The sequence below is a fragment of the Diorhabda carinulata genome, chromosome 8 (assembly GCF_026250575.1).
Source record: "Diorhabda carinulata isolate Delta chromosome 8, icDioCari1.1, whole genome shotgun sequence".
NCBI lineage: Eukaryota > Metazoa > Arthropoda > Insecta > Coleoptera > Chrysomelidae > Diorhabda > Diorhabda carinulata.
Window position 1 is genome coordinate 7,295,977 of NC_079467.1, and position 18,239 is coordinate 7,314,215.

The 18,239-nt window shown below is 32.3% G+C and overlaps 1 protein-coding gene across 2 annotated transcripts in view; it reads left to right on the plus strand.

Moving 5' to 3' along the window:
• The window catches only part of LOC130897505 (1-acyl-sn-glycerol-3-phosphate acyltransferase alpha), a 103,160-nt gene that overhangs the window by 46,247 nt on the left and 38,674 nt on the right, over nucleotides 1-18,239 (plus strand). The gene's annotated exons all lie outside the window — the stretch shown is intronic.

Sequence of the window (18,239 nt, forward strand, 5' to 3'; positions counted from 1 at the left end):
ACAATTGGTTAAAATGCATTCAAAAGAGTATTGGTCTAAATGGAGAATATTTTGAACAGCAATAAAGCCATATCCAATTATAAATATTTGTTTTTATTTTTCAATGTCAAAATTTAATAGCAACCCTCGTAGTTGTAAATAAAAAGTAATATTCCATATTTTTTGCTTATTATCTAAAAATATAGGTACGAATACATGAAATAATTGGAACATTTGTTCTACTACCAAAATATGAACGTAATCTGATGTCACGCGAAATCTATAGATCATGTTGACATTCACTATGTATACAAATTATTAACTCGTGTTTCAATATATGATAAGATTATTTTCGAGAAAAGAACAGTTTTCTTTATTGATCTATTTGCCGGCTTCATTTATAATTGACCCTGATGCAAGGTAAACAGGTGATTATTTCGATAGCCTATTTAATAATTAATTTTTTTTTTGAAAATCGAAATCAAATCAATAGATTTAAGGATACGAGATTCTATATTATTTAGAATGTTACAAAAAGACAGGAGGGGGCTGTAAAGTTCGTAGGCTAGCGTCAAAAAATAGGTTTTAGCTTGAGGTTATACTGTCCCCGAGGCACGTTGAATTTTAAAATTAGTTGGCTATGCTGTACATATTTAAAAATTTATATATCACTTCTTATTTATGAATTTAGGTTGAATTGTATTATATTATAACTTAAAGTATTATAAATCGTAAATATATATTGATGATAATTTGAATAATAACACGTGACAGACAACATGTTTATATTGGTTACTGAGGTTGTGACGTAGAAAGTAAGTAAATACTGAAACGTGGTCGCCGCGTGTCGCCTTTCAAACGCCATTCTGTTGTTATGAGTGAAAGTAATTAGTTCTTTAGTGCTACATCAAATTCTCAATTAATAATTGTAACTAATTTCTTTATTGTTATACTTTTATCCATATTTTGTTATTGTACCATAATTTCCGTCTCCGATGATGATGCCACAATACCATGTTTGTAACCAGAGACTAGTTTCGACGTTATTACGTCTCATTAGAGTAGTACAACTCTCGTTTGGACTTGAGACCCGAACTGAAAACAACATCAAAAAACGTCGCTGTTTGGTTCATGTAGCTGAAGAACGGCAGAATACATTTTCGAAATATTAAATTTCGAAAGTATTTCAGAGGTGAATAGTAGGTACCATTTATTTTGATATATATTCTACAAACCTCATTTCCTATCGGAATCTATATTATCGTCGAGTACGCTAGATTAGGATGGCGCTAGTTAGGCGTTCGCTGAAGAAGTTCAAATACATGAACCAAATAGCGACGTTGTAATTGCGAGCTATGTTAATATCGACAAAAAATCCGATCGACATCACGCTCTTAGGAGGAGATGTAGTTCAATATTCGTTGAGGCATTAACCAGGAAAGCATTTGTTTTCCCAGATGACGTTTCGACTTCAATTAGTCTTTATCAAAATAGAAGTATAAATATATTAAATAGTCTAATATATATATATATATATATATATATATATATATATATATATATATATATATATATATATATATATATATAAGTGATATGTTATTGAGAACGTGGCAATGAAACACCAAAGTGGAGTAACTTTAATATATTTCCGAGCTTTGTACTTAATACTTATATATTTATCGTTTTTAAGTCTTTATCAAAATATAATATTGACACTGACAATTGTGTATTTATATCAATCAATAGATCACCTACATTATGAACATCAATTAGAAAAATTAATTTTTTCCTCATTCCTTACATCTCAAATATGTATCAGTACTTAATCAATCAATTTATCTGTATTTTTATTAAAATTTACAGAATAGTGTTATAAATTTTACTTAAATTATTTAGATCTTTTTTATCATTTTTCGTTCTTATGAATGTGAACCATTTCTAAAAATTCTCTTTTTTGTGTATTAGATTCCATTCCAAGAATTTTTGAATCTTTATAATTGAATTTATGTTTTTTTGAAATTTCATTGTTGATTAACGCAGTTTTATTTTTTTATCGTATTGATGACCTTTTAGTCTATCTTATATATATTGAGAAGTCTGCCATATGTAAGCGCAATATTATATATTAAGTGACGCTGTATTCATATGGCAGACCTCTCAATACATAGAAAATAGACTGAAAGGCCATCAATATGATAAAAAAATAAAACTGTGGTAACGAACCATGAAATAGCAAAAAACATAAATTCAATTATAAAGAATCAAAAATTCTTGAAACGGAATCTAATGCACGAAAAAGAGAATTTTTAGAAATGGTTCACATTCATAAGAACGAAAAATGATAAAAAAGTCTTAAATAATTTAAGTAAAATTTACAGCTCTATTTTGTAAATTCTAATAAAACTACAAATAATTTGATTGATTAAGTATAGATTAAGTAAGACCTAAAATCAAGATGATTTAGAAACAAATATATATATGTATGTATTCACAATTTATCACCCAAGGATTTGTATAATTCTTTGTTCACAGCTCAATATTTTTCAATAATTCTTAAACTGACAGATAAGTTATCAGGTTATTTATTTTATTTAGGATAGTCGTTCATATTGTAATAATACCCAATTTCAAATATCTGATAAGAAAATAAAAACAATTATTTGACAAGCATTTGTCATCAAATATTTAGTAATTTTGTCGTTCGTTTTGTAAATATCAATTAAGAAATAATGAACTCATCCGTTTATCTATTATCAATTATCTAATAAACGTTTTAAACAGAAGCTGAGCCAACAGTAAGTTGGCCAAATTCCCTTGAAAGTTAGAAAAGTGTTGCATTAAATTTCGGCGTTATAGTCTAAGCCTATTTTTTTGGAGACTGTTGTGGAGGGCCTAACTAAATACCATCTGTGAGGTTTAGCCCTCATGACGGTTCTAAAGGACTATCAAAATGCCCCAAATCTGTGAAAAACGGGCTTGTTTTTATTATTTAGAACACTCCCAACATGTCGCGAAAGCAATTCATCATACTCATCATACTCACCCAACAAATACAGCTACCAAATTTAATAACCGTTACCAACAAGAATTGGTTAAAAGAAAAAATATAATAATAGAAATAAAGCTTGAATACTCAAGACTTCTTTCTGGAGGATCTGAATTTTGCTAGTTACCAGTTTATTTGAAGAGTGTACCATATGGTACGTCTGAAGACCTGCTTCATGCCCTTCAAAATAGAAATAGGTTACTACAGAGGGTGGTAGAAGAGACTCTTCTCGTTCTGTGGTGTATTCAGGACATTTCACAGAGAGTTGCACCGGGAGAGTAGGACAAGGAAATAGCTCTAGAAAGTAGCTTCTATGGAGGTAAAGGGATTATCTACGCTTCTACAATTATTATAAGCTAAGCCATGCGTTACATAATTGGTTATAAGCGCCTACTGTTTACTTAGAGGGTTAAGTCATTTTTCATTAGGTACTTGACTAAGAGTTCAACTGACTTTTACCCTGAAGCCAAAAGCAGCGAATATATATTAATGGGGGCTTGATTATACTTAAGCAGATCTTTGTACAATTCGTCATTTTGTGATGATCTAATCGTGAATTCATGAATCCAAGAAAAGTGTTGTTCAAGTCTCCTAATTGTCCACAGTTGTTAGTTTAGCATTGTTGAACCATGGAATTTTCCTAGGCGTATTTTCTATAGAGAAGAAATTTCTTCCTTTGATTTTGCTCTCACTTCGATAAAGTTGAGTCCAATTTTCCATAATTCTTCTTTGATTCTTGGCCGTTGTCTTCCTTGGTTGGCTAATTTATCCGCTTTTTCATTTCCTGTGATTCCTGAATGACTTGATATCCATAATAATTTGACGTCTTTTCCATTTTCCATATTAGACATGATTAGTTGTTTGGTATATAGAGTGATATTTTTTTCCCCATTAAACGAAAAGCGGATAATTTTTGTAATGCACTCATCAAATCCGAAACGATTGTAATTTTATCCTGCTTTTCGCTAATTTCTTCTAAAGCTTCTTTAATTGCAATCATCTCTGCAGTACAAATTGGAGTTAGGTTCCCGATTCTTCGAGCAATGTTCATTTTTTGGTTATTTTAAGTGAACCCAATTGCGCATGCTCCCGATCTTTTGTCTAGAGAAGCATCCATGAAAATTATAGAATATTCATTGTACTTCTTCATTATTTCTAAAAATTTTTCATTGCAGCCTATTGAGCCCTTAGAAATGTTGAAATTTGACCACTCCAGTTTCCGTATTTGGGCCAGTATTCGTAGTTGTAGCATGGATATCCCTCCGTGATTTCCAGTTTATCTATAAATTGGAAAGTTTGGTCATCAAATCGACTGGTTCTTGATCAGCGGATAAAATTTTAAGAGTTACAACCTTATTTTGCATGTTTTTCCTTATGTGTTAGGCCCTTTTATGATTGGTTGGATTGTTTGTTTTGCTTACACATGCATTATGATCCTCATATATATTATTATCAGCTGAAGATTTACCAATTTTATACTAATTGTTAATCCTCTTAACCACTCCAGCTTTAATTAAGGATGCAGCTACTGTTTGTTATTTCTTGATATTCCAGGAAACACTGCAATCATTAAATACTTTGAATAGGTATTCGGTGATAATCTATAAATTCCACAGCCTGTACAATCTTAAACAGGATATGTAACTGTAGCATCATAATTACATTTTGTATACGTTAGGTTCAAATGTATAGCAATCTTAAAATATCTTTCCATAACTCTTGATTATTATTATTTGAGAACAGAACAAGTTAGCATGCTCAAAAGATTAGTTACTGTCAGCTGATTAGCCTGACGCCTACTCTTTCAAAGGCGATGTCTTCTGTGTCCGTTGACAAACCAGTATAGCCGTGGCCTTCGTTAGTATAGGGGCTGTTTTTTTTTGTTTTGTCGTAAAAATGATCGAACTATAATTAAAACAATGAATTGTTGTGAAATTTCACATGAAACTTGGAAGAACTGCTACTGAAACTTGTAATTCATTAATTTGAGTGTATGGCAATGAATGTTTGTCGCGTCCGCGTGTTTTTGAGTGATTTAAGCGTTTTCAAGATGACCGAGATGATTCACGTTCGGGTCGATGTCAAAAACAAATGAAAATCTCGAAAAAGTCGGTAATCTTGTTCGATCTGACCGTCTGTTAAGAATTCGTGTGATTGCCGAATCTGAATGTGTGAGGCCAATGTTACATGGAAATTTTAACATACGAAACGTGTGTGTTTGGAATTCATATATATTCATTTTTATAGAAGCAAAAGACATAAAATCAATAAACAAATTATCAGTGGTATCAAAAATCCTAGAAAGACACATATACAACCAAACAAGCGAGTTTGTCTACTCGTCTAGCAATATACTTGCCAATCAATCAAGCTGTAGGAAATTTTTCGGTACGTTAACAATTGGTAAATGACATAAGATCTAGACAAAATCTAGGAAAGGCTATTTGCTTTCCGCTTCTTAACTTTAGCAAAGCATTGATCATAATATAGTTCTAACCAAATTAAATTATTTTGGCTTTTTTAAACCAACTAAACAGATGTCATTGCGTTTTAATTCAAAATAATGAGGTGGTAGACTAATCAATATATTTCCCACTAAAAACGGGAGTTTATCACTACTGATCTAGAGTATATCTGCGTCAGAGGTACAGAAAAATCTTTCAAAATCATGTTTCAACAATATTAAAAAAATTCTATTGCATTATGTATCATTTTAAATCTACATGTAATGAAGTCTCATTCTAATCCGCACGTTTCCATATTACTATCTTACTTGTACTCGCACGGACACGTTTTTAGCTCTGGAAAACTGTTGATTATAGAATTTCAATCTGGTATTGTATATTATTAATTGTTCACTTATCATGTTTATTCTGATAAATTTAAAGACTGATGAAATAACAAAAATAGATTTTTTTATAAATATTTATAACGTTCTGTCCACAATTAGGAGAGCTGTGAATGCTCTGGCAAAAATTCCATAAAGACAAAATATAGTCGAAAGTAATTTTTTTAAATTTTATGACGGATACTTTAACTAAAATAAATCTTATTTTTCCTAGTCTACCCCGGCCACACAATGATGCCGGAAATGGCTTTTCATTTTCAGTAGGCATAGAAGATTTACTGTAAAAAGTTTCGTGACTTTTGAAATGACCACCTGAAATTGGTTACTGGCTCTTCCGCTAATAATTTTGTTCAAATTATTTGCCCTTAGACAAGAATTATAAATCTCCTAATATATAAAAAAAATATTTCACAACTTGAAACAACTGTCTTTAAATAACGTTTTAAGAAATCGTTTGTTTTTTTTTCTATATCTTTTGATTGTGTGAATGTGAACTAATTGTATCTAAATTATTTTTATTTACTTCGTCTTATCTGAGACATAAAAACATTTTTATAAATAGTAATATTTATGAAAATCCACCAGTCCTTATCATCTCGATATTCCTTAAATACGAAGTTAAAAATAACAATAAAGATTAACAAGAAATAGCTATTTATATACCAAGGGAGGAAAATGATGCGCTTTCTCCTGTGGATAGCTTAAATCCTACGCAGAAAACGCTGCAAAGCAAATAAGGTTTTGTTTGGTATCATTAATGAAGCATTATATACAGGGTCCTTCACGAGCTGAATCGATATGTATATATGGGAAAGTACTGGGACTAGTGTTTTGAAAATTTGCCAGCAAGGGTTTTCCGAAATGCTCGTTTCAGCTAAAATAATTTCAGTTTTCTAAAACTTCCGGTTATACTGGAAGTGGTCCCAAAGATTATTTCAATTTGCTTGTAATATACGGGGAATGTGATAGGGTTATTAAACAAGGCTGCGATACTTTCCGTTTGCGATATCCGGAAGTTGGGGCAACCATATCGAACTTTTACTTTAGTTTAATTTTTAGTTTTGTTCTTGTCCTCTTAGTGTAGTATTTTAATTTTTGATTCGTTAACTTTTGTTATTCGTTATTCGCCATCGGCAGGTGACAATTAAAAACCATAAAAATTTCAGTTTTTTCAAGTTTCTATAAAAAACGTTAATTTGAGATATATGAATTTACTAACGAAGTTCCCTTAATTTAAAGCGTAGAATTCAATGGTAAAGAGAAAAATGGGGGTTGCCATTTGAAAAAATTAAGTTTTCGAAGTTTTTAGATAGCGAAATTCGGCACCATTTTCTGAACACCTTATATAAATTTTTGTCAAGGTTTTCACATATTTTGAAAGCTGTAAGTGTTATTTATCCAAATCCCAAAAATATTAGACCTGACTCACTTAAACTTAGAAATATAAGTTTTTTAGTGGAGTTAGTGTTTCCAAAAAGTTCAAAAATTTGAAATAATACGATGCATTATATCTGTACCTTGAAACAAAAAGGGCCAATGTCTATTTTTGTCAAATGACAGGAAACCCAATTTAAATTTGAGGAATTTTAAGAATCCTACTACAATTTTTGTACTATTATTTTTCAAAGTTGTAGTTTTTAATTCAGTAATGTTTTTCTCACTACAATCTGTTAGATTGATTTTTCTATTTTTTTATATTTTTCCCACATTTTCATGGACATTGGCCTCTTGACATTTTAGGTTTAATTTAGGATTAATGGAGATTGGCCTTTTTAGCCATACAAATCTGAAGAAAAGTAACGGTTTTAATGAAAAAATAGTTTTATTTATAACAAAAAATCAATAATAATGGTAGGAAATGATACAGTAATGAAATATAAAACAAACTGCTAATTCTTAATATTGTAATTTTGTTTGAAAAAAAATTAACAAAATTCAATAACGAAACAGATTTCTAATAGAGAAGTCTTACATGTCTTCCTCTCCCTCATCATATTCAGGCCCATACGGTAAATAGTCTTTTTCTAAGTCTGCGGAAGATCTTAAATTATTATAGTAGGGCTGATTGTAGCTGCTAATATACTTTTGGAGAGACTTCAGATCTTTTAATTTTGATTCGTCCAACGGTAACGGTGTATGTTTAAGGGCAGCAACTCATAAAATTCGTGCACAGAGAGTCTTTTTCGTAAAGGATCTTTCCTCAAGTCAACTAACTTAAATTCTTCTTCATGTGTCGATCTGTAGAAGTACTGATATTCATGGTCTCGATCGAATTTCAGCTCCTTGATATTAGCCCAGTGCACTGTCTCTAAATCCTTATTGGTGGTTTTTCTATTGACCAGTCTAGAACGAATCAAAGAACGGAAATCCAGAAATTCACATTGAGGCACTTCAATTACATTCAATGGTGGTGTTCGCGGTATTGATTTAATAAAGTTGGACCAGTCGTGGGGTACTTCAATATCAGCATTGGTCCTTTTCTTGGCTGTCTCTATGGAAGCATGAATTGTGTCAGCTTCCATGTGAGTGTGCCCTGGTTCCATGAAATGATGAAAAATCAACTTTAATCGACTTTTATTTTCGTTTTTGACTTCTATCATTAAATGGCACAGCATCACGACCATATATATATTTTTATTTTGGCCAAAACACGAATCGCTGTACAAGTGGAGTTCTTCTATCTCTGGAGAAATGGATTTTATAAATTTTCGAATGTAAGAGGCAATTTCTTGGCCTCCACGGTTTGCGATATTTTCATTCCATAGGTAACAAGATCCTTGACTTCCCAATACAGCCGTGTGATAGACTGTGAGGTTATACGTCCACAGTTGTCTCTTGTAGAAGGAGACACCATTTCTCAAATAAGGCGTAGGCAAACACTACTCAAGGTCAAAAGAAGCAGTAGCATAATTTGTACTGGATTTACTCTTTTCTTTATCCTCCTTTTTCCTTTTATAAGCATATTCTGCTAACTTAAGATGAGCTTGCTTCTTTTTTTCTAGAGCCAACTTTTTTTCTTCATCGTCATCATTAAAAGTTTTGATTGACATTACATAATTGTCACATTTAGCACATGTGTCGTTCTTCGGTGGATGGAATGCAAAGTTGTACTCCTCGTTAAATATTTTACGATAATAGCTCAATTTTGCTGCCTTTTTGTTGTCTTGTTTGCACCCATTCTCATATAACCTGAACATTCTTGAAACCGATAAGTCGGGGTCAAATAATTTTTTAAAGACCTTTCTCTAGAATAGTGACTCCTGTATGTTGGAAAACTTGATATATGTATTCTTATACCTTCTTTGTCTAATTTCACGTGATTATTATGCCTACCTCTAATGTCCGGAGATCCAGAAATCTGGACTTTATATTATAAAGTTATATTGAATTGAATTTTGCGTAGATTCCAAAAATTTAATAAAAATCATAGCATTCCGTTTAAAATAACGAAGTTTGGGTCCACTTACGCTATAACCGGAAGTTTCAGAAAACTGAAATTATTTTAGCTGAAACGAGCATTTCGGAAAATCCATGCAAGCAAATTATTAGAACACTAGTCGCAGTATTCTCCCATCTACATATCAATTCAGCTCGTCGTGAAGGACCTTATACATTGGTATCATAATTACCTGGTTGTGTGGGATTCTGATAATATATAAACGAAAAATTGTCACGTAGGATTGGGCGTTTTTAAAATTTCGAACAAAGGAACTAAGAAATGAGTTCAAGCGAAGCCGAAGCCGACGTATTAAAGGATTCATTCTAAAAAAACAAAATTTGTGGTATTGAATCTTTAAATATTCTTAAAAACTAAAATGTTACATTTTGAAAATATAGTTTGAGAGAATCAAAAAATTCTCCTTCGTCACAAAATCCTTTTTGCCAGGTACGATAACCGTCATTTTCAACCCTGATTGAACGATCAAATATAACATTTTCTTTATACCTCGGTCGAAAGTACGCATATTTTGCATGTATTTCGCAGCAAACCTCTCATGTGCAGCTTCCCCAATACACGATCTTTTCAAAGCAGAAAGTAGAAAATTCTTGTATTGGTCAATCTGAAACATTCCCCCTCTGTAACAGCGGGAGCAAAAAACGGTAAACTAAGGTACAGTTTGGCAGTGACACGTGTGGAATAGATCAACTTTATTTAATTAATTAAAAAAAAAACGGTCTCAACTGACGAATTTGCAGACAAAAAGTAAATAGTTAGATAATGATGCGAAACTAATGATATATTGCCAAAAAACTCAGATTTCATTATGTATTTTCTACCAGCTAAAAGAGGAAGAGTATCCACCACATGAGCAGAAATTTGAGAGCTTTGCACTGCGCGTTGTGATGCTCTCGCCTACGACCCAAAATCTTTGCATATATGGTTGTAAATAATAGTATATTACACTACTATTAGTGTAATATACTATTATATGCGATGCATATATGCAATGCTGTCATTACTTCTTTATTAACCGCCCTCTAAAATATTGTGAGCGTTAAAATTTTTCTCATCTATTCTAGATGAATATTTTTTATATTTAGAGATTGAGAAATATTATAATACCTACTTAATGGCAAACATTAAAAACCAACAATGAACTAAAATACAACAAACTACTTATTGAAATTAATGATGAACTTTGAATAATTATAAGCATTTATAGAAATATTTAGATCAGTATAGTTCATCCAATATTAATTGCAGAAAACAGTTATGCAGAGAACAATGAATATTTCATAAATACGCACGGCACTCATTACAAATTAAGAAATGGGAAATAATGTTTACTCCCCGTTCAGTAAACATGTAACAAACCGTCAGTCCACGTGGACTCTCATCTCCATTGTTTACCAATCAAAACATGGAATCGTAAACATAAATTCATTTCTATTGGCCCAAGCTCTATGTACACAATTTCTTCGAAATATTTCTGTTGGATTGGCGAGATTAATTTAATTAATAAATTTCTTTAAATAAATAGAAATATGGGCGTTCTTTGGACCATGGGCGAATTTAATATAATAATTTAATAATAAAGATTTAGATATACAAACACAGCAAGTTATTTTAAATATATTCGAATGTTTAAAAAAGGAAAATATTCAGCAATCTGATAATGCAATGCAATCATAGTAAGAATCGCTGAATTAACTAGAGTAAATAAATTTTCCATTTATCGAGTAGTCACGAAAGGGGTTGCTGTGGATTATAAACAGAACCGAAAAACATGTAAAGAAAAACTGAAATAAGTTGACAAAGCTACTCAAGATTTTATACGTAGGACATTACAAGTAATACAGCAAAAGATAGTAGGTTATCCGGAATACAATTATACCAGTTTAGAAACATTGTGTCAAGTTTTGTCAGCACACAAAAAACTGAATAAACGGATGGCAATAACCGAAGATGATTTGCGTCAGATAAAAGAAGCTCCAATAGACACATAATTTATCTAGATGAAATATAGTTTGAATGTCACGATGTAGTGAATTTCGGTTGGGTTGACCATAGTAAAAATTGCTGTTTGAATGGGTCATGGGTTCTAAAGGGAAGCGAATCATAATAGTACACGCTGGAAGTGAAGACGGTTTCGTGCCTAATACTTCATTAATATCTGCTAAAAAAATTAAAAACATTGCAGCTGAATATCATGAAGATATGACAGCAGAATTATTTGAAAAGTGGTTTAATGAACAGTTTCTTACTAACAGTCAGCAATCGTTATGGACAACGCATCCTACCATTCGCGGCAACTCTTTAAGATACCAAATAATAGTAGTAACAAAGTTCAAATTTCACCATTTATGCCTGAAAAAAATCTCATTCCAGTCAGCGATCGTAAAAAACGCCCAACAAACGAAGAATTGCTTACTGTTATTAAAGGTCTAGACTTAGAGAAAATTTATTGTATTGACAAGCTGTGCAAAGAACAGGGTCATACTCTTCTCAGTCTAACTCCTTACTATTGCATATTTAACCCTATAGAGTTAATATTGGCAAACGAAAAATCAGAATTACGAAAATGTAATCAGTCTCCAGAACTGAGTAAAGAGGTTATAGAACTCGTAAAGAAAGTTCTAGCAGCAGCCCGCCAAGAGCTTTGGAAAAACTGTGTTGAACATGTTATCAAAGAAGAAAATGTGGTTATCACTCTCTTTACAACCCATCATAATTCAATTAAATGACTCTAGTTCAGACGATTCTGTCTAGCATTATTATTTATAAAGATAATTGGGAATTGAAATGTTGTTTTTTCTTTTGTTTTATTTGCAAAGAATTTATTTTCATTTATGGGTTTTGCTTTGAAATTTCGTTTTCCAGAAAAAAAAACTAATGAGGTACAAGGGCAGAGTTCTCGTCTGGTACCCTGTTTAAACCAAACGCGCTTACAGGCAGGTACATTTTACTCGTCTATTTACGTTTTATAATGTAATTAATTCAGTTGTAGCAAGTTAACGAGGTATAATAATGATTTTTTTCCAAGTTTCAAGTAGGACTATAATTGAGTGCATCTGTCTAAATAACGGCGTATAATGCCGTCCAATTTATAATAATTCGATTGCATTTTAACGAATACTTTCTCGCATAAGATATTCAAATTTTTAAAAGTATTTATTAAAATAATAAATTTATAAAATGAAGTATCCACGACTATGGTAGATCAATCAAAATTGTTGACAGGGGTTGTTATAATCTGCAATTGATATTGGAAGAACTATACCAGCACTGGCGTCTACAACAGTTATCTCTTTGATCGACAAATAACTTTGCTGTTGAATGACTGACGATTGTGAACTACTTGCAACAGCTTCAGAAGACTTGGCACATTGGGACATCATATTGGCAGTTTTGGTTGTATTCTCCATTTAGTCTAACCACATAACATTCTGCCACAGTTCCAGATTCCCATCCTCCCAGCTTTTTTAATTGGAGTACATTTGCACCGCTTTTAGCAAGTAACGTAGCGGCAGCTCTTCTTAGAGCGTGGCCTGTAGAGCTTTTCGATTCCTCTAAATTCAAAAAAGTAGCAATTTTTGGGGAAAAAGTAGCTATTGTACTGTGCCCAATTGATTATTTTCTTACTATTCCTGCTCTAAGCTGAACAAAAAATCTATCGATTTCTATGTTTTTTTTTCTCAATTTCATGTAGTCTCGAATGATATTTACCCATACTGGATCAGTAATGAAAAATGATCTACTTGTATGTGTTTTAGAAACTGGAATTTCAACCGAAATTTTTACTGGAAAATACGTTCGATTTCTTGGGCCCGAGACCCATATTTTGTCGTTTCCTATGTTTCGTAATATCAGTTTTTTTTTCAATTTGTAGCATCGTTCGAATCATACTCTACATTGCCCACAAAGTGAACGGCTTCTTTTTTCTCGATTGTGCTCCAAAATATGCTAAGAGTACACTTTTGGAACTGGTATTCTTCACCTTTTTTTCTTCATACCACTTGTTATATAATTAAATAGCTTTTAGGAAGCGATGCACACTGGCTCCAACCCGTGTGCTTTCTGGTGGTTTACATTCCATCAATTCTTCATAGGAGAACAGTTTTCTCAATTCATTATTCGCGAACTTAATATCCATTTATCTAACATTTATTTATATTGGTGACAGTTGTTTACCATATAGCAACAGTAACAATAATTTATGTAATATTTTAGGTGTGTCAGGTGTATTCAGAACGAATAATTTTGATCAAAATATGATGGTTGTAAATAAAATAGTATACAAACCTCCGTAGGAAATTGTCTAGAGATCATAGCTTCGCGTCTTAGTTAACTATATCTAATGTCTCGACATTAATGAAATTGTTTCCACCTCGGTGTGTATTCCAACCATCGTTTCTTTTTGTCACAGAAAATTATACACGGAAAAAATACTAGATATTAGTTTCCGTTTTTTGTCTCACATAAACTCAAACTAAAATCTAGTACTTTTTTCCCTTGTATAATAAATAACTATATCTAGTTGATACAAAAAACATTTTTGTAAACTTTAATTTTCCTGATCTGAAGCAAAATCTCGCCTAATTCTTTTTTTTTAAACTATTCATAGTTTTTGAGTTAATGTTTTTGTCATTCCCATACTGGAAACCGCAGAGTTGACAAAGGTGTCAAGCCTGGGCCAGTCCTGGTAAGCCTAGCTCCGGCGTACCTGTATTAGCCCATACGTGTTCCAGGCTACTTAACTCAGCTTCGGCCATACCAATGATTACGCAAGCTCGGGCCAAGGCTGGTATACCTAGCCTTGGCCATCCTGGCTTGGGCCAATGTTGGTTGACCCAGCCTGTGCATTGAATTTAACTCAATAGTGAACGGGCAAAACTTAAAAAATTTAAGTGTGAGTGAAATTAACGATAGTGGTACAGACTTGTGCAATCTACAAGCTTTTAATAATCATAATTTGGATACTGATGATAATAATAATGATTCTATATATTCTGGTGATAGCAATTTTTACAGCAGTAGTAATAATAATTTAGAAAGTAGCAGTAAAGATAAAGAAGAAAAAGTTATGTAATGAATAAGTCTTGGTCCGGTCCTGGCAGTTAAGCTTGGCCCAGTCCTGGCAGTTAAGGTTGGCCCAGCCCAGGCATTTAAGCTTGGCCCAGCTCTGGCAGTTAAGGTTGGCCCAGCCTTTGGCGACCAAGCTTAGCCCAGAGTTCTACATAGTTATGCCAAGCTTGGGCCCTTAGAATTTTCCTCTTTGGGTTTACTTCTGAGAAAGTAATTGTCAAAATTTATGAAAAGTACAATATTTATTTTGAGAAAAAAAAACACGTCAACAGTTTATTAGTACCCCGCGTTTTTTCACATAAGTCAAAAAAATAAAACGTCAAATTATGTTATGTTATGATGTCATCAATATTTTTTTAAATATGAGGCTAGGTTTTGTTACATTATTTGATGAAGCTTGCTTTTCTGCATTTCAAACAAATAATTTGAGTAGGGGTCACATAAGAAAAGAACGTGAGGGTTAAAAACTATTTCTACATAGACCAAGACGATGGTAGATCTGATTTACAATCAATTTTCAATCATCTCCTGGATTATTCGAGGCATTTCATCTGTAATTCATTCCATTAAGTCTTCTGAATTGCTTTGGAGTTTAATATAAACCTGACTTTTCAAATGTCGCCATAGAAATATATCAACGGGTGATACAATCAGGTGACCTAGGGAACCGTTCCATTGATCAACCTGTTTTCAAACAAGTTGTCCAGAAATCTTTGAACGTTAAGACCATGATTTGATAGTGCGCCATGTTGCTGGAATCAAATACTGAAGATCCAAGTTTTCCTATTATTTGGATCCGGGAATGACGCAATTAGGTCCGCACGCAATGTCATAGAAAGATTTCCAAATATCTCTTAGTTCTTAAATTTCCACGAAACAAATAAGGACCAATCAATCTCCCCTTGACTATTTCCTTCGAAAAATTTAAGCCAACCAAAAAGCTGTAATATTTTATGTTTACCTAGCAACGATCAAATTTCAGCGATAATTCTGCACTAGTGCAAATTATCGATAATTTGCACTAGTGCCAAATTTTCGTCTAGGATTAATAAACATCATTTGGTTTAATTTTATATTTTAAGAAAAGGAACAATTATTGAAAATGCAATTAGAATATACAACTTTACTTGCGTGGAATTCTGCCCAAAACGTAAACTCATTTTGAAATATTTTTTCACGAACAAAACTGTTGTCAATAAGTTACCGTAGATACCAATTCAATGCCAATATGATGATCGTCAACTACGGTATAATTTAAAGAATAACAAATTTTAAACACAGAATTAAGTTTATTTTAAATTAAATTTTTCTCAGGAAATAGTCTGCCAAAATGCCCTCTCGTGCATGTCAAATGCACTCGGGACATTAATATTGACTATTCCTCAGCCCCAAACATTAATTTTTTTGGGGGAGTTGAGTGTATTTTGTCTGAACCCAATGTGGATTTTACTGAGTCTAGTAACGACGATTCTGTCAATTTATCTGAAAATATTAAGAAGATTTGGATTTTCATTACAATGCCTCATGAAGATTTCATCAAATTACAAACGTATAAAATTCACTACAAATATGACAAAACAACTTCATCCAAAAGTTCAAACCGGAAGTCTCTGACCACCTACTCTTCAATTCTAATCTAGCACAGAAAAACTATAACCTCTGTAGAGAAATGAAGGCGTGGCTAGGTGGACAATGTTTCGTTACCAACGAAGAGGCTCAATACGCTGCAAGGACTTACCTGAGTTCATGGACTGGGCAGACTTCTTTGTAGAGGATACTGGAAAGCTGGTCTTTTGTTGTGAGAAATGCCTCAACCTTCATGATTACTTCATAGAAAAATAAGTATGATTGATTGTACAAATCTTTCGGTAATAAAATTATCGTATTATCTCAACGTCTCTTATTTGCGACCTAACGAAAAAACAACAGTGATGAAACAAATGAAATTCATATTGAATCCTTCATGAAATAATTTGTTGTAAATTATGTGACATGATGCAAAAAATTCGGGAGTGAATAGATGACGTGAAAATAATGCTGTGACATTAAAAAAATTCTCATACGACCCTTCGTTTCTGAGATATAGGTGTTTAAAGTTTCGAAATCAGAACTTATATTTAAGTATATTTTCTAAATTATACATTCGCACATTTTAATGTTTTAATGGATGATTACGAATGTCCATGTAGAGTGTGTGTGACGTAATAAATAATTCTACACTACGATCTGAAGGCCAGGCGCGACTTATGTTCAATACTTACTGTCGAAAATCATGCTACTTACATATGGAAAAAATTGAATTGTACAAAAATTTTGCCTACAAATTATCAAATAAAAACTGAAAAAAAAAAACTAATAAATTTTCGAAGTTAATACCTAGACACTTCCGGAGTCTACGGAGGATATTTCTTTCCAATTGGAAGAGTATTCCAAGATTCCGTCTTATAGCGCCACAATGGAAGTTTATTCTATCGATCAAGCTTTTAAGATATCCTCATAAAATATATCTATTGTATTTAATTGCGGGCAATATCATGACCATGCAAATAGACCTCCTCGACCAATCCCCCTATTAGGAATAATGTTATTTTTTATATTTTAATTATTAATCTCTTTTAATAACTCCCTGTAAGTATTTGCAATAAATAATTACAATTTATGATAATTTTCTTTATAACCTCTCTTTATGGCGAATGGTTTCCTTGGATGTTCCGGGTGTCCCATCTACCAATTTGAGTGCATTAAATTCGATATAAAATTTACTTAAAAGTTATATCTAAGATGATTGTTAGAAACGAAGAAGCATTTGATATGATAGGCATTTACTTTGAATGTATGAGAACTGCAACTGTTGCGGCTCGGGTATATGCCATACAATATCCCCAAACAAAACAAAAACTGCATGTTTCCATTCAAAATTTTTCAAGGATAGATAGATTTAAAAAAATAAATAAATAGCGCCCTCTAGCGTATAAGTTACTCATTGGGTTGTTTCGAAATTATAACTCTTACATTGGTAGAAAGGAGATCTCTTCAAAAAGACTAAGTTTATATATATAGATTAAGTAGAACTGGACTTCAGGCGTTTTTTCATAATAAAGTTCCCGCTTCCCCCCACCTCTTATTTCAAGAGATAGACTAAAACTTCTAAAATGAAATATACGCTGAATTTCTTGAAGAATACGATAATCATAGTTTAAATGCATCTTAATTAAGCAAAATTTGTAAATTATTCATTTCATAAATTTTGGTATTTAATTACGCCCTCTAGCGGTGGACCTATAACTCTGTGAATAATTTCCAGGTTTTCCCGAGGTCACTTTTGTCATAATTTCTTTTCCCGCAGCTGTACTATAAACGGTTCCCGAGATATGGCCGAGAGCCATTCTTATCGGGACACCCGGTACAACGATCTCAAAATCTAAATATTTCTTTTCAACAAAGTACCATTTTGTTAAAAAATCGATTGAAAAATTAATTTTCGCTATCTTTTCTCCCTCTAAACGTTACGGATTGTTAATCATTGGGTATGAGCCGCCCCTGGCCTTCAGAGAGTAAAGTAGAATTATTTATTCCGTCAAATATACGATATGGACATACATGTAATTAACAATTTATAATGTTCGAATTCATAATTTAGAAAATATACATGAAATTCTAATTGCGCAACTTCAATGGCCTATAACTCAGAAACAAAGGGTCGTATGAGAATTTTTTTTCATTTACAGTATTATTTTCACGTCATCTACTCATTCCCGAAATTGCATGCATCAAGTCCCGGAGTATCCTGTATAACAATCATAAATCAACGTAATATAAATTTTCTTTCTTTACTT